The sequence below is a fragment of the Phascolarctos cinereus genome, unplaced genomic scaffold (assembly GCF_003287225.1).
Source record: "Phascolarctos cinereus isolate Bilbo 61053 unplaced genomic scaffold, phaCin_HiC Scaffold_726;HRSCAF=1367, whole genome shotgun sequence".
NCBI classification, from domain to species: Eukaryota; Metazoa; Chordata; class Mammalia; order Diprotodontia; family Phascolarctidae; genus Phascolarctos; species Phascolarctos cinereus.
Genome location: NW_027556098.1, coordinates 229,103,239 through 229,121,940, shown reverse-complemented (window position 1 = coordinate 229,121,940; position 18,702 = coordinate 229,103,239). Strand labels below are relative to the sequence as shown.

Here is an 18,702-nt window from a genome sequence, read left to right as displayed (position 1 = left end):
CCTCCTTTGACAACCCTGGCCTACAAGGTTTTTAATCCTTTCTCTGAACTCCTAGAGCACTTATTTTGGACACATTTTGGAGCTTATTATTTCCTTGTTTTATTATTGAGGTTCCTTTTAGATTGTAATCTAATCTAAACAATATAGCAAAATGCTTCAGCAGGTTTTGCATCCTTTTTTCCCTAATGGGACCACTTATGAAAGGTTCCTTTATACAAAGTATGAAAAAAGTCTTTGTTTTTCTTATAGTTGTAGGTCCTTGCCCCTGGGATATTTAGCTCTTGGGAAAGAAAGGTATTGATGACTAAGCAGGCACTTAGTCTGAAGCATCTTCCTTTGCATTTTCTTTCAAGCATTGAAAAACCTACATAGTAGGTACTCAGGAAAGCAAGGGATAAATATGACCTTACACAATGAAAATTAACACAATGTTTTTCATTTATTATCTTGCCCACTGTTTTATTTTGTCCATTCAAACATCAATAGCATATCAGGAAATAACCATTTTAAATCATGGTGTGATTGGTTGTTTATAAGTTAAACTTACTCTGGAATATGAACATACATAGAATTTGAATGCAAATCCAGCCTCAGACACTTACTAAGTTGTGTGACTGTGGGCAAGTCACTTGATCTGTTTGCCTCAGTTTCCTCACCTGTAAAATGGGGATAATAATAGCACCTACCCTGCAGGGTTGTTGCAAGGATCAAATGCTATATTTGGGAAGTTCTCAGCACAGTGCCTATCACATAGTAGGTTCTATATGAATGCTTATTCCCTTCCCCTTTGTGAAGCAGAAATTTTATTTGAAGTTCCATTTTGGAAGAAAAAGAAATCTCTAATGGGAAGCACTAAAGAAAGGTGATATGAACTGACTTCTGTCTATTCTCTAGGCTTTAAGAGACAGAGACCAGACCTGTATAGTACTACTACAGGAAACATCATTTGTCTTAGACATTAAAACACATTATTGTCTGACGTGGGGCCAGAGGTGTATATTAAACCAAACTTTATTAAAAGTAGCATTACATGGATATTGTGGGTTTTATTATTTTTAATTTTGGAGAGCAGTTTAGTTAATCTTTTTTTCTTCAGAAATTCATTCTGAATGCAGTTGTTTAGTCTGTTAAGCCCTTCCTGAAAGTATTACTAGTGTACCTCCCCATAGGGTGGACCTGACACCGTGTTCTTGAAAGCTAAGTCAGTGGAATGCAAGCCTGGCAGGTCCTAACAAGTTATAAAGGCTTTGATTAAAGGTTAGAAGTGTTTGCCAGTTCTGAGGACCAGCCTAGCTAAGTATGGAGAAGCTCATTGTCAGAAGAGCCACCAGGTGATAGGTTTGGGGGACAAGGTAATGCTGGAAATAGACAAAAACTCCTGCTATGACGTGGTAGAGAGACATAAAAGATGGAATAAGATACTAGGAATCTCACACTTTCATACTGTCTAAAAACATTAATCATTGACATTTTTAATGTACAACCTTTGCCAGCAATGGATGATTTGTTTTAAAAAACTCAGAAACCAAATTACATCCCTGTTGATATTCTCACTAAAAAATTAACCAGAGGAGCAAAGAACCTGTAGATAAATGGAAAGGTACTTCAGAAGTTCTCTGAATAGAGGCAAATAAAAGACCTGTCTAGTGACAGCTAGGTGGTTAGGGTGCTAGGTCTGGAGACAGGAAGACCTGAATTCACATCCAGCCTCTGACACATACTAGATAGATGTGTGACTTTGGGAAAGTCACTTAACCTCTGTTTGCCTCAGTTTCCTCATCTGTAAAAACTGCTGGAGAAGCAAATGGAAAGCCATTCCAATATCTTTGCCAAGAAAACCCCAGATAGGATCGCAAAGGTTCAGACAATACTAAACAACAAGAGTGAAACCAAGAGAGAACAATAAAAACTTTATTGAAAACTGTGGCTCAAGACCAAGAAATTAAAAAGGCTTTTTAGTAGCCCATGACTGTGTATCTGGTGTTCCATGAACACTTTTTCAGTAACTGAATTGAAAGGCACTGCACATACTGGGTACTGAGTCACATTTTTTTTAAATGAAAATGACTAGCTGAACAATAATAACTGACAGTAAAATAGCAATGTTTATAAAGCATTTACACAACCAATACATTTATACTCTACTATCTCAGTACCTGTGGTACTTTCTGAGTTAGTATTTTGCCATCACCATAGCATTTTAGAAAATGATATTGGGAAGAGTAGCTGGATTTGACCAAAAATATACAGAAATCTATACCAGAAGCAGCGCAGTTTTAAAGGCATTCATAGATTGATTTCTAAGTTATCTCAGAGGGGAAGATTTCAAAAGAATTAAAAAACTTAAATAGTATTATTACCACAAAAAGTGACTGAGAAGACATCAGTAATTACTGGCTTTCTCTTTCATATCTATAAAATCTTAAAGTGGCTTATGAATGCATTAATTAATTAACCCAGACTTTGAAATTATACCATGATATACAATGATATACATTGATAAATAAGGCTTAGAAAATAACTCTGTATAATGATCTGCTAAGTATTGAGAGCTAGAAGGGACCATAATGGTCACCTAGTCCTCTGATATTACATGTTGAAAAACTAAGGCTCATAGGATGTCAATGACTTATCCAGTCACACAGGTAGAAATTGGCAGAGATTGATTTTGAACCCAGTCCCTCTGTTTTCAGATCCTGCGTTCTTTCTATCACTCCACTTTGCTGATCCCTGCCCTCAAAGAGCACTCATGAAAAGCTACTGTAAAAAGTTTGATAAAATATTTGAAAGGTAACACTTGTCTCTTATTCAATTTTCCATCACTCAGGAAGCATACTTTTAACATAGTGTTCTGAAAGCAAGGGAAATAAATTAAAATGCACATTTGCTTTTGAGAAAATGCATATGAAAGCATTTTGTGAATTACAAAGTACTATATGAAATACTATTGTTAATGTTCGTAATGTTATGAATATTTTACTTATCTTCTAGATGGAGCTCTAGGATGGTTTGTGGAACTATCTTAGGAGTCCTCTTATTTGTGTTTTCAGTAAACATAATAAACCTAGATCTATTTTTAAATGTGTAGGTTTCATATCTTTCTGTACATAAACTAATAGCAGTGCTGAAGTAAGTTTGGAAAGGCTAATCCTCCAAAATGTCTGAAGAACAATGATGTTGCCTATCTTGAAATGAGAAATTAGAAAATCTCTAGAACCTTAGCTACTTAAAAAAAAAAGTTCTTTTTCAGCCGAGTACCCTCTGACCTTCATACCCAGCCATCCTTCACTCTTTTCTGCTTCCTTTTGTGTTGTCTTTTCCCATTAGGTTGTAAACTGCTTGAGAGCAAGGACTGAACTGTCTTTTTCTTATTTTTATCCCCACGGCTTAGCATAGTGCCTGTCGCATAGTAGGTGCTTAATAAATCTTTTATTGTATTGTACTCTGAATTCATCTATTCCTTGATAGTGGAAAAAAAAAATTCTGAGCTATTTTGCAAACTGTATTGCATTAGTTCTCAAACTTTTTGGTTTTAGGACCCCTTTTCACTCTTAAAAATTATAGAGGATCTCCCAAAGAGCTTTTGTTTGATATTCACTCTTGATATTTACCATTATTAGAAACGAAAACATCTTAGTATTATAAAAATCATTTTGACCTTTCAGACCCAACAAAAGGGTCTTGGGGCCCCCAACAGCCCCTCGGCCACACTTTGAGAATATTGAATTACTCCAAAGTGGTCAGAGAACTCACTGCCCTGTGTCACCTAGCTTCCCTACAAATTTATATTACATAATCTCAAATGGGCTTCCAGTGAAGCAAGGTAACCCTGTTTTACCTCCCTAGTCAACTGGTTATTCCCCTCATCACATCAGCTATTCCATTCCATCTGATCCTCCTCAAGACTCCCATTGTACCATATTCCACCCATCCTCTCAGCTGAGGATATTGCCTCATATTTCTCCAGAAGAATAGAGACCAATTTCTGAGAGATCCCTCTTTTCTCCTCACCGTCCTGGCACATTATTCAGACATTATTGCCTACTGTTTCCTCCTTCCCTTGGGCCTTAGATTAAGGGGTAGCCCTTCTTGCCAAGACAATCAATATCCTCCAAATGTACCATTGATTCCATCCCTTTTCATCTTCTCTGGCACATAGCCTCTCTACTCTCTTTAATTTTCAATCTGTTTATATCTATTAAATCCTTCTCTGTTGTTTAAAAACTTTACTTTCCCATTCTGAAAAAAAACAATTGATCCAGCTATCTCCCACCTCTTCTCCCTTAGCTATCTCAAACTATCTAATTTGGTACTGCTACTTCCTGTCCTCTCTTTTCCCTCTCTGTTGTCTCATTTAATGATCTCATCAGCTCACATGGATTATATTATACTCTCTATACACATAATTCTCAAATTTATTTATCTAGCCCAGATCTGCCTTCTGACCACCAGTCTTATGGCATCAATTGCCAATTAAACATCTTAAACTGGATGTGTCCTTTCAACATCTCAAACTCAACACATGTCCAAAAAAAAAAAAGGGACTACTGTCTTCCCCTACCACAATCCTCCTCCCTTCTCAACATCCCTACACTCCTGAGGGCACCATCCTCCCAGGCCACCCAGGTATGCAAATTTGGTGTCATACTTGATACCTCATTCATCTTAACACTCACTGTCCTCACTAAGGCTTGTTTCTGTCTTCACAACCTCTCCTGCATATGTCTCCTCTTCACACACACAATATCCCCCTTGGTTTACCTGATGCTTATTGCAATAGCCTGCTACTTGGTCTTCCTACCTCAAGTCTCTCTTTATTCCAGGATGTCTCCACTGAACTGCCCAAGATATCTTCTTACAGCACAGTTCTTATTATGTCACTGCAACCTTTAATCAATAAACTCAAGTGGCTTCCTGTTTCCTCCAGGTTCAAATATAAAATTCCAACTTTCTGGTCTTACACTTTACTCCCTTTCACATTCTACATGGTTCAGTCACACTGACCTTCTAGCTATTATTCACATTCACCTTCCAAGTCTGTGCCTTTAAATTGGCTTTCTCCCATTCCTGTAATGTTTGCTTTCCTCTCCTCTATTGCCTAGCTTCTCTGGCTTCCTTCAACACTCAGCTCAGATCATATCTTCAGGAGAACACCAGCTACTTCTAGTTTTTTTCCCTTTGATATTGCCCTACAATTTACATTGTATATATCTTTAATATACATAGTTGTTTGCCAGTTGTCTCTTCCATTAGAATTTGAGCTCCTTAAGGGCAGGGACTATTTTTGCCTTTCTTTGTATCTCAGTGCTTAATAGAGCACATAGTAAGCACTTAAGAAATGCTTTTAGATAAGGATGAAAATTCTGTCCTTTGACATTTTCTCTTGTCCACTCTATCTTATCTCTCTTGCTGATCCCATATGCTCCTATTGATTCAGTTATTATCTCTATGCAGATTATATAGATATGTGTGTGCATACATATGCATGTGTATACGTAGATATGGGTGTGTGTATGTGCATATGTGTGTATACATAGATATGTATATGTGTACATACACATCTGTGTAAATGTGTGTGCATATATGTGTATACATACACACACATACGCACACACACACACACACACATAGTATGTATGTATATCTTCAGCTTTAGTTTCTATCCTGACTTAGAGTAAAATATCAGAAACTGCTTTTGGGATATCTTGAGCAGGACGTTGCATAGGCATCTCAAATTCAAAATGTCCAAAACAGAGCTTATTATCCTTCCCCTGAAACTCTGCTTCCCAACTTCTCTATTACTGTCAAGGACACCATCATACTCCCAGATACCCACTCTCACAACTATGGTGTCATCCTTGACTCTTCATCCCCACTCACCCTAAACATTCAATCTGTTGTCAAATCTTTTCCTTTTTACCTTTGCGGCATGTATTGTATATATCCCTTTCTTTCCATTCATATTTCTCCTACTCTTATGACAATCCTCATCATCTCTCAGTTGGACTTTTGCAAAAGCCTCCTAATTTCATCCCTTCTTTAAGTCCATCTCCCTCCCAACCACTCAGCTGCCAAAATTATTTTCATAAAAAGTCAGTGTGATCATTCCACCCTCTATTTTTTAAACTTCAGCAGTTCCCTATTGCTTCTATGGTAGTTTATCTTGCCATGATTCCTACTAATGTTGTAGACAGCTAGGTGTCACAGTAGGTGCAGGCTTCAGGAAGACTTCAGTTCCAACCCAGCCTCAGATACCTACCATGTCTGTGACCCTGGGCAAATCACCAAGCTTCTGCTTTATTTCCTTTATCCAAAAGATGGAGATAATAGCATCAAACTTCTGGGGTCATTGTGAAGATAAAATGAGATAATATTTGTGAAGTGCTTTGCCAACCTTAAAGTGCTATTTCAGTTCTAGGTATTATTACTTAATATACATCTAAAACCAAGGAATTAACTCTGAGCCTTCTAATATCAAATTTTCAAATGACTTAACTGTGGGCTCTAGAGCTGAAAGAGACCTTAGAAATAAGTTTATAATAATAATTTTAATCGAAATCCATTTTATACTAGAATGCAAGGGCAATTTCCTCCATACATAAGTATGTATGACTTTATTACAATCTAATAATAGTAATAATGGATATGATGAATGGCTTATTAACCCTAATACTTATTAACACTAAGTTTATTAACCCTTACTAACACTAAAGTTATTACTACAGGATAACAGATTGTTAATTATGTCATACTTTAGTGCATCAGAAGAATGTCCTTGAGAGAAGGGAATGTTTTACTCTTCAGTTTCTATCTCCATCATTTCGTACAATATCTGGCACATAGTAATCCCTTAATAATTTTTTTATTGATGATTGTTTGATTGATCTATGATCTCATTGAAGAGAGTACTTCCTTCTCTGGTTTATATCACAACTCATCCCTGCCCTTTCGTATAATGAGAATTTTGTCCATAGCCATCCACAAATGTACCCCCAGATGAGCCACAAAATATACTTTCTCTGGATCTTTTAATGTCTGTGGCTTGCAGTGCAGCTCATAGGCTGTCCACATGTTATCCTTTTGTTCTTCTTACATGACCGGCTCATGTCCCATTCTGCTTCTGTGAATAATGTCATTTATGCCACTTCTAGTGCACAAGTTTTATATGGCAATGTGCTGCAGCCTACTTATCACCACCAAGTGTTTTTCCATTGTCCTTGGAATAACCCTGATTCTCACTGTAACAATTTGTGTGATCAGAACTAGCAAATATGCCAATAGGAAGGCACCCAAGTCCAAAGGAAAGGAAGGAGAAAGAGTACACATGGCAAGGCAAGTTCTAATTCCATTAGTCTGGATTTACTTAGCTATGCTTCTGTAGTCTTTATAAATTCCTTGTGCTGCTATATGATATTCAGTGAAACAGCTGATGCTCAGTCAAAATGGTAACAGATATTGAAGAGGAGTGTAGATGAGTGTTGGCTGAAGCTCAATAGCCCTGGGAACAAGAGAACAAATTTAACTTAAATGAGGAAAAGGGTTGAGATATATAGTAAATTTTAAAGTCACAAAGCTGCATTGTCTTGAAATATCAAGTTGGTCCAATAAAGACAGATTTCAGAAGTATTTATTACTTGTCTGCTTCTGCTACTATAGTTTCATTCTAAGAAATCCAAGAGAAAAACATTTTTTTTTGTCAAGGACCAGCTACACTCAAGAGTTTAAATCATAGAGAAAGTGACAATCTGTGTGTTGATAGGCGGAGTCTCCTCATCTGGGAATTCTCTATATCAATTGTTATAGATCCAATCCCTATCTCTATAGCAGTCCAAGAAAAATTAATAATTTACTAACAGATGACACATATAGAAGATTTATAATATTCTACAAACATTTATGAAGTACTTGCTGCTCTAGGTATTTTTAAAAATTTTAAGAAGTCTTTGCTCTCAATAACTTCTAATCTAATAGAGTAATGAAACATATACACAGATACATAGAATCTAAATTAATATTGATGAAGGCGTAAAAGAGTATAATAATAATTGCTATCATTTATGTAGCATTTCAAGGTTTATTAAGTGCTTTCTGTGTTATCTCATTTGATTTCCATGGCAACTCTGTAAGGTAGATGCCCAATTTACAGATGAGGAAACTGAGGCTGAGAGACTTTATGTGACTTACCCAAGGTCTCATAGCTAGTAAATACCTGAGGCAGAATTCAAACTCAGGTCTTCCTGATACCAAATCCATAACTGCCCACTGTACTACCTAGCCGCCTCTAGTATATGTAGTAATATGGGAGCAGCTTAGGCAGATCATTTCTAGAGGGAAGAGTCAAGACGTAAAGAAATAGAATTCTAAATCTAGGACAATCAAGATGTAAGAAACGAGAACAAATGTACAGATGAGTAACAGCATGAGAAGTTTCCAGGGGATGTTGAATAATCCTGTTTGTCTACAAAGTAGAATAGATGAGACTAAATCAGATGGAGAAGTGATACAGTGACAAATTGTGGAAAGCCTTGAAAACCCAGCCAAGAACTTTAGACTTTATGCAGGAGTCAGTGGTGACCTACTGAAGATTTTTGAGAAGAGGAGATGATGTAATTGCATCTATGCATTAGCAAGCTTATTAGCATTATCTATGGGCAGGCTAGATTAAAGAAGAGGGAGAACACCAGGGAAGCTGTTCCAATAATCCTAGGGAGAGAGGGTTTAGGACCTGAACTAAGTTGGTGGCAGTAGGAATGGTAAGGGAAAGAAGATATGCCAGAGAAGCAAATAGGATTATTTTTATCAACATATTGCACATGTCATTTGTACCACATTTTGAATTCACTTGTCAGCCATCACAGCCAAATAAATCTTAACCAAAGTTTTAGATTGGGAAGCTACATTTTTGAATTCTAGATATTAGGAATGTTTGTTAAAAACCAGCTGTTCTCTTTTTAAGGCCCTGAAACAAGCCATATGATAAGACTAATGAAATCAACACAATTACAGTGCCCTTTTTGTAAACAACATCTAACGTTATTAATAGACTAGCACACGCAGATACCACAGCTGTGCTTTGTGGAGGGCATATGGCTGACTTCTCATGACTATCCTCTAATAGTTCTTTATACAAATGTTTTGAAGAGGCAAAGCAGTGTGGAGCAGACAGGCCTCAGATACATAAACAGTTGTGGGAAATAGGATTACTCTATCAAAATAAATTGACTGATGTCATGAAGACCCTTGACATTCAAGGCATTACAGGTTCAAGTCTATCGCAATTATTTTTTCCAATGTCATTTAAAGTGCAAAAAAAAAAAACCATTGATTGAGAACAATGGATTTTTCTGTCTCTAATTTTGTGTGTAATTTATGTAAGCCTCCACATAATGTTTGTAAATTCTTCCTGACTCTGGGCCTATACAAGTTTTGGTTTTTTTTTTTTAATCAGATGGAAATACTTTTCTCTTGAGATTTTCATTATTTTTCTCAAGTTTATAATTTGGGGTGATATTGCAGCCCTGGTCGTTTCTGACAGTGTAAAGGAATAAAGAATCAAACAAACAGCTGGAGAAGTTAACAGAAGTAGAGGACATAATAGTGTTAAAGAAAAAAGCCTAAACTTATTTCCAAATTTTAAAAGAATTTTAGTTTTCATTCTATTTGGCAAATTTTATGTAGCACTTAATGTGTGCACGGCACTGTGCTGGGTTCTGGAATTACAGAAACAAAAGCAAAAGAGCCCTTGTCCTTAAGGAGCTTATATTTTATTGGAAGCATTTAACATGTAAACAGAGGGCAAATACACAGGATGGACCATCATTTCAAGAGGGAGGGATTGGTAATAATTTATGCTAAGAGGGTTAGGAAAGGCCTTCTTCAAGAAAAGGCATCTGAGCAGTGCTTTAAAAGAAGCTTGAATTTTTCTGAGCAGAAATGACAAAGGACTTCACTCCAGACATAGGGTGTTATTTGTTCAAGGAGTATGAGAGCAGGACATCATATTTGGAAAGTACGCATGAGATTATCACAGAAGCATTCACAAATGCTTTTAAAGTACAGCTCAGACTCCTCTTCCTCAACAAGGCCTTTTCTAACCCTCAAAAGTTTTTAAACATTCCTAGAGACTTAGAATAGACATATTCAGAGAGGGCAGAAGCCATGTATGCACATTGCACGTTCTGAACAGTGCTCAGCATGTTGAACAGAGTGTGGCTGATACACTAGACGGTCCCTTAATCTTTCCTTATACCACCACAAACTGCTAGTGGATTGCCTTCCAAAATTATCTGTAATTCATTTTGCAAATATTGTGTATATACTTTTATATATAGAGATACACACTTATATATACATATATGTACATATTTATTTATAATGTCTTTCCAGTTAGAATGTAAACTCTTTGAGGATGAAGAGTATTTGTGCTCTTTCTTTGTATCCCCAGCCCTGGGATTGTTCCTAGAACATACGTGCTTATTGATTGACTCTTTAATGAAGGGAGTTACCTCCCTAGGAGTTTCCTTTACCAATGAAATCCCAGGTCTGGTTATCTATCTATCTTTATATTTATCTGTCTGTCTATCTATCATCTTTCTGTCTATGTACATCTGTATACACATATATAGATATATATGTGTGTATGTATATATAAACCTGTGTGTGTATATATATATGTGTATATATATATATGTGTGTATATATATATATATATATATGAGTGTGTGCACATATACATTATCCTTATATGTTATATATAAGGATATATACATATATCTATGTATATGTTAGGCAGTTTAGCTTAGTGAATAGAGAATTGGCCTTGTAGCCAAGAAGACCTGGCCTTCAGGACCTTCAAGTCCCACTCAGTGCTTCAAAGATTCTAAGTTGCAGAAAAAGTGATGACCTGAATTGGTATAGAAAATTCCTCACCGGTAGCTCCCTATACAAGTCCACTCTCTACCTGTATTTCTCTCTCTGTGTCTCTGTCTCTGTCTCTCTTGCTCCTTTCCTCCCCTCACCCAGGCTTTTATTTGCATTACTTTACTATTCATATAAACATTGAGTTTATTTGAAAACTGAGACAAATTGGAACACTTTGACGATGATGATGGTGATGATAGGTAGCACTTATATAGTACCTACTATTTGCATTGTGCTAAGCATTTTACAAATATGATCTCACTAATTCTCCCAGCAACCCTGGGAGGTAAGTGCTATTTATTATCTCCATTTTACATTTGAAGAAACTGAGGTTAAATGACTTGCCCAAGGTCACATAGTTAGGAAGTACCTAAGGTTAGATTTGAACTTAAGTCTTCCATATCCATTGTGACATTAGGAAAATAACTCTAACCCAAACATTTTGCAATTGAATGTGTGCTTAGGGAATTACAAGCCCTGACATAAATTTCGTAGGTTCTAGGACTATATTTTGTTTCTTTGAGTTTAGTGGAAAACCACACATATTCTCATCACCCGAATGCTGGTCACCAGGTGGTGCATTTTTCTGGCCACTATGATGCATAAAGATCACCTAATAAGGTGAAGGGGAGTTATAATTTTTGTTGATGGAGGGAGTGGCCCCACCAATTATTTGTAGATCCTTGAAATATCTGTATGTTAGGATCTAGAAGTAAGTGTTGTACAATTTACAAATGTGATTTTAGAAAATTAAATATACCTTGAAATCTTTGGCAAAGCCTGGTTGATATCAACATGATACTTACTAAGAACCTCCATATCTTGCATATTACAGTGTCAGTCAATAAGCATTTACTGAATTCTTACTATGTGCCATATCCCTGGAATTCTGTATGAATTTGGCCTGTCAGTCTGGTGGATACCAAGAGAAACATTCTGCTTCCAGAATATCGTCTAGGGCACTGTTACTGTACCTACTGAAGGCCTGAATCACCCAAGGATGTAACTCAGAAGTTGCCATCATCACCACCAAACAGCTGATTAGAATTTTGCAACATTAGTTTCCAGGAACTCTTTAATCCCTTTCCTAGGAGTCCTGAGCCCCTAGTTTGAAAAGTATTTTCCTGTTTTGCATTAACTGTATCTCTTGCTTTTGTAAATGGTGTTTGGAGGATTGAAATAAAAGGTAGATGTTTTGTGGCTTATCATATGAGGAGTGTTGACAGCAAAAAGCTAAAAGTGTATTTCATAGAGGATTTAGTAGCTTCAAATATCAGGAAATCCCAAGGCTCAAATTTAATGTCCTTTGAAAAATAAAACTATTCCCTCTTATAAAATTAGGACTCTTTCTACCTCTCCTACTCATTCTTTTGCCTCATCATGACCTTTGGACCATTAATTCCTGCCTAATTCACCCAGCTATCAACCTTGTCCTAGCCTTACTTTCTTCCTTACCCTCCTTGAACTAATCTTGATCAGTCATTCCAGTAATTCCCTCACCTCTGCCCTTGAAACTTTTGCTCCTTTGTCCATTATTCCCCCTAAAATGCAACCTTCTACAACACCTCCATTCTCCCCTTCCATTCTCATTATTTTGTGGTTAAAAGCTGCTGGAGCAAATCATGCAACTGTGCTGAGTGTGTCCACTACAGCTTTATACCATTTAATCTCAACTGGTTGTTCACCACAATGTAGTAATCTTTTTATTCATGTCTTGCCAACTCTCTGATCATATTCCTGACAGTAACTGTTCCAAATCTTCACTTTTCTTTTTGAGAATCCAGTTCTACGCCTCACTTCTCACTCTCAGCAAATGACCTTACCTCTTACCTTATTGAGAAAATTGAGGCCATCTAACTGTAATATCTTTAAGTCACCTCTCTGCTTCTTTCAATCTCTTCATATTTTCCTGTCTTCTATGTAGTCTCAGGTAACCTTCTTCTTTACAAAGAACCACCTTCCACTTGTATCCTCAATCCCTTCCCATCACACTTGGGCCCTTGTTCTGTCATCCCTTTTCTTGAATTCTTTCAATTGATGCCTGTACTTTCCCTCTGTATTCTTAAAACAAACTACTTTCCCTTTACCTTGATTCCCCCACCAGGTATTGTTCTATCTCATTTCCCCACTTAATGCCAGACTTCCAGGAAGTGTTGTCTACTACTCTTTACTTCCGTTTCTTCACTGTCTATCACTCAACTCTCTGCTAATTATAGCTTTCCTTATGACTTTCTTGACATTGAACTTACTAAGGTCAGCAGTGGTTTCCTTGACAAAACCAGTGGCCTTTCCTCAGTCTTGGTTCACCTTAGTCTCTCTGTGATATTTGGCCCCATTTATCACTTTTTCTTGATATTCTCTCTTCCTTTACTTTTGGGACGCTTCACACTAAAGATTCTACTACCCTGGCCCTGCTATTTGCCTTTTGCTGGCCTCTTCTCATCTTTAAATGTGAATGTCCTCCAAGATCCTTTACATCCTCTCCTTTCAAATTTTTATGCAATTTCACGATTTCCATTTGAACCTTTTAACCTCCAGTCTTTTCCTGGAATCCCAGCCCTGTACTTCTAGCTGCCTGCTAGATTTCATCTACGTACTGTCCCAACTACACCTCACACTCAACATGTCTAACATTTATCATACTGTCTTCTTCACCAAACCTCCTTCTTCCTTTAAATTCTCTATTTCTGTTGGTGGCATTTTTGAAATCTGAGAGTCACCTTTATCTTTTCTTTCTCTTTCACTTCCCACATGCAGTCATTTGCCAAGTATTATTGGTACTACATCCACTATATCTAATGAATCTTGCTCCCTTTTTGTACTCCCACTGAAATACCCTGATTCAGACTTTTCTTACCTCTTGCCTAGAATATTATGATTGCCTCCTGACTGAGATCCCTGCTTCTAATTTCTCCCCTTTCCATTCCATCCTGCACATTGTGCCTCTTTCCTAATTGCATTCTTCCCCTACTGAAAAACCTTCAGTAGATTCAAAGAATCTACTTCTAAGAAAGTTTAAGCTTCTGATCCTGTCATTCAAGGCCCACTACAATCTAATTCCAACCTATTTCTTTAACCTATTTTACATACTACTCACCCTTTTCTGTATTCTGTGTCTCAGCCAAACTTGACCATTCACTGTTTCCTGCTCTCATTTTCCATCTTGTCCCTTCAGTGTCCCATAGTAGAATGGATTCCTCCCTCCACCATCCACACTGCCACCTTTTAAAACCCTATACTTCTTTCAGGTTACAACTCAGGTACCTATTTACACAGCTGAGAATGATCTTTCCTTACTGAAATTTCTCAAACCACTTTGCTTAAAATTCTGTTTTGAATTTACTATGTATATGCTGCCTTGTATCACAGTATTTTGAGTACATGATTTATTCCCCATCCCCCATTAATTTGTAAGCTCCTGGAGGGCAAGGCCAGTGTCATTTCTTTTTTGTAATACCAATACATAATAGATGCTTATTAAATTTCTTCTTAGTTACACTAGAAGATCTATTTATGCTAGAAGATGAAGAGCTAGAAGGGACCTTGGGGACTGAATTGACCAGAAATTTTTTAAGGATTTTTCCTCAGTGCAATAGACAATTTTTTCAGGCATATTTATTGGACTAATATGTTATAATTTCTAGAGGGATGGCAGCACTGAAACATCCACACATCTTCATATTTCCAAAGACTTAAAGGAGCTAAATTTGAAACATTCTCCCCTAAATTATGGTCTACTTCCCTGCATCTTTTCCCAAGTTCATTCTGACCTTTTAAGAACCTAATGCCCAAAGTTCCCATTTTATTTATTATCCTTTACTGCCCTAGATACTAGAATTCAGATTTAAAACCTAACAATGTTCTTTGGTCATAAAACTACCAGTGTGTCCTTCCTTTTAATGTATTCTTTGCGCCTAGAAATAACATCATATGTCAAAGATGTAGTATGTGGTAGAAGATATAATTGAAATTATACCTGTCCTGTGGTAATCTTTTTGTTAAAAAAAAATAACAGTAATGAGACAGTAGCATCAGAGCTAATTCTATTAAATATTGTGCCTGAAGCTTTTAAAAAATTAATGGCCTATTACTATATACCATAGTGGGAAGTGCACAAAATAAACATTTAATATTTCAGTAACTTTTAAATAGAAACAATAATTTCATCTGAGATTTAATATTAACTTTTGGTGAAGTTGAACACAAAAAAGAAGAGAGCTAAAGTGGTGGTGTCCAAGGGATACTGGCAAGAGGAGTTTCATTTTGTAGTATCATTAATGCTTTTAGAAAATGGAAAATATTTTTTAACAGCAATTTTTTGTGTTCTAAAAAGTCATGCTGTAGATTAGCTAGAGGGTCAGACTTGGAGTCAGAAAGACTGACTTTTGACATATTTTTGACACTGGCTATGACCACAAGCAAGTCATGTAATCTCTCTGGGCCTCAGTTTCCTCATTTACAAAATGGGGACAATAATAGCTATAGTATCTTCTTTGCTGGGTTGTGAGGATCAGTAAAATAATTTATGCAAAATGTTTTAAAACATTCTAATACTATATAAATATCAGCTGTTAGTATGAGAATACATAATTTCCTCCCCTAAAATCTTATTATGAGCTCTGCTGCAATAGAATATTATTTATATGAGTTTTCTAATTAATAGTTTTAAATTTTTTTCTTGTATGAATTGCCATTTTATTTTATCTCTCAAAATATTAGTTTTTTCCTATTAATTCTTAAAAAAAAAAACAAGGTCAATCAATACATAGACTGCAACTTGTAGTCTTAGAGACTTACTCCAGAAACTGAGAGGTTAAATGCCCCATAGAAGGTCACATGGCCAGTATATATCAGATATGGAACTTGAACCCAGCTATTCCTGATTCTAAGGGTGTTTCTCTGCCTCTTCTTCCTATTAATTCTATTAGACATTGTTATGGTGAGAAACAATAGCAGAAGGGAAAAGCGGTCTTTATAAGATGTAGGTCTTTGGGACCTACTAGTGACTGAAAAATGTTGATAAGTACTGATCTAAAGAATGTCCTCCTGGATTAAGCTTAAACTTTTAATGCTGATATTCAAAGGCCTCAGAAATCTGGCTCAAACTTACTTTTACAGGCTTATTTAACTCTGCTCCTTTTCATGAGCCCTATGTTTCAGTAAAATGGAACTACTCAACATTTCTATCCTTGTCCTGCCGTCTTTGTACACGTCCTTGCATTGTCCCCTTTTCCATACGTTAAAAGTCCTTAACCTCATTGAGGGCAGAGATGGCTTTATTTTTGCATTTAGATGCCTACACCTAGCACAGTGCTTTATACATAGTAAGCACTTAGGTACTTGCTTGTTGAATTAAACTGAAATCCCTTGACTGGACCCTTACTTTCATGTATGTGAGCATGAGTACACACATAAGAGTGCGTGCGTGCACGTACACTCACATCACCACCTATTAAAATCTGTTGAAGTCTGTGTGAGGGAAATACCATATTTGTTGTTATACTGTCAAGAATTTTAGTTTAGCTTTCTACCAGTTTTTAAATGATTTCATGGGAAAAATTAAGATGAGTATTTGATTTTTTTTAAATGGTGCATCTTCAACACAAGTTAAAACCAATGTATGTAAACTGCTTTGCAAACCTTAAAATGCTATAAAGATGTCAGCTATTATCGTCATTATGGTTATCTGCAGTAGTTACTATCTTTTCTGGGAATTAAAATCATCAATGTGCTGGCAAAAATCTAGAGGGTCAGGTTTGGAGTTAGGAAAACTGACTTTTGACATATTTTTGACACTTACTGGCTACGACCACAAGCAAGTCATCTACAAAATGGGGACAAATATAGCTATAGAACATTCTTTGCTAGGTTGTGAGGATCAGTGAAATAATTTATGCAAAATTAGAAAAAATGTATGTACATCACACTTTTAAGTTTAATCTGAGTAATTAACATTTTCTCTATTACTTTCTCATCTAGACAATTAGCAAAACAATAATCAATCAATCAATAATCAATAAATATTTATTATACACCTACTCTGTACTAAGTACTACTTTTAGAATTTTCCAGTTTCTATGGTATAAAAGCACACCCTGAAAATAAAACAATTGGCTCTCATGAACTAGTTCAAGCTGTCTCTAAATCCCTTGATTTAGAAGTATACTAACAATAGGTCTCTGCTGGTGCCTTTTATTAATTTATTACACAAAGTCTGTTTCTTCAGGGTTATACAATATATAAATTTGTTACCAATTTATATTAGTTTTACTTTGAACTTCTAAGTATCGATGACAAAATCTCAACTTAGTTGTAGTCTTAATGACTAATTCTTAATTCTAATCTCTTCTTTTTCTTATTTATCCATTATGTAGCTTGTTCATATACATTTTGTTTGCTTGTTGTCTCCCCCCATTAGACTGAGATCTCCTTGAGGGCAGGGACCGTCTTTTCCTCTTTTTGTATCCCCAGCATTTAGCACAGTGCCTGGAACATAATGGATGCTTAATAAATGTTTATTGACTGATAAAATCAATCTTTGTCAAATGAAAAAAAAAAGAGAAATCACATAGGTAGCTTATTCTACACTTTATGAAAGCACCAGGAAATTTGTCATTTCTAGAGTACTAAACTCAAAACCTGAGCCTGACACTTAACTGTTACTCTAGCCATATCCCTTAACTCAACTTTAAGTTCTGACAGAATCCTATTGGAGGACAGGGAGTAGGGCATAGTGCAAAGCTTTCAGGGGTGGGGAACCTGCAAACTTGAGGCCACATGTACCCTTCTAGATCCTTGGGTGCGGTAGCCTTTTGACTAAGTCCAAGCTTTACAGAAAAATCCTTTTATTAAAAGGGATTTGTTCTGTGAAGTTTAGATTCAGTCGAAGGGCCACACTTGAGGACCTAGAGGGCCACATGTGGCCTCGTGGATGCAGGTTCCCCACACCTAGTAAAGCCTGAGCCCCTGCCCTCATGGAGCTTCTAGACTAGAAAGGAGTAGTTACACAAAAATATTTATAGCAGCTCTTCCTGTGGTGACAAAAAATAATTGGAAATTGAGGGGGCACCTATCAATTGGAGAATGGTTGAACAAGCTGAGGTATATGAATGTTATGGAATACTATTGCGCTATAAGAAATGATGAACAGGTGGATTTCAGAAAAGACTTACATGAACTAATGCAAAATGAAGTGAGCAGAACTAGAACATTGTACATAGTAACAGCAGCACTGTGTGATGATCAACTGCATTCCCCTCAACAATACAATGATCTAAGACAATTCCAAAGGACTCCTGATGGAAAATGCTATCCACACCCAGAGACAGAACTGATGGACTCGGAATGCAGAACGAAGCATACTATTCTCACTTTATTTTTTGCGGTTTTTTCCCTTTTGGTCTGTTTCTTCTTCCACAATATGACTAAGATAGAAATATATTTTACATGATTCCACATATATAACCCATATCTAATTGCTTGCTGTTTCAGGAAGAGAGGAGGGCAGGGAGGGAGGGAGGAAGAAAAATTTGGGTATCAAAATTTTGTGAAAATGAATGTTAAAAATTGTCTTTTCATATAATTAGAAAAAATACTATTTAAAAAGAAAAGGGTAGTTAGTACTCTCCATCCCCTGACATTATTTTCACTTATACAATGCGTTCTCACCTCTAGCATATAAGCTGCTTGAGAATAGGCACTATTTTTCTTCTTTGATTTTGCCTCCAGAGCACCTGCTTCGGGGCCTTGCCCCATAATAAGCACTCTATAAATGCTCGTTGA

At 36.4% G+C, this 18,702-nt stretch overlaps 2 protein-coding genes across 7 annotated transcripts in view; one reads left to right on the top strand and one right to left on the bottom strand.

Annotated features, from left to right (window-relative positions):
* DPP4 (dipeptidyl peptidase 4) overlaps positions 1-18,702 on the bottom strand; it is a 296,755-nt gene that overhangs the window by 37,949 nt on the left and 240,104 nt on the right. The window contains exon 27 of one of the 3 annotated variants that reach the window (XM_078146997.1): positions 7,400-7,498. The exons of the other annotated variants lie outside the window; for them this stretch is intronic. The gene's annotated coding sequence lies outside the window, so the exon portion shown is untranslated. Of the gene's footprint in view, positions 1-7,399; positions 7,499-18,702 lie in introns of those variants that run through there. 3 annotated transcript variants of the gene reach the window in all.
* Positions 1-18,702, top strand: part of SLC4A10 (solute carrier family 4 member 10) — a 373,505-nt gene that overhangs the window by 221,862 nt on the left and 132,941 nt on the right. The window lies entirely within an intron of this gene.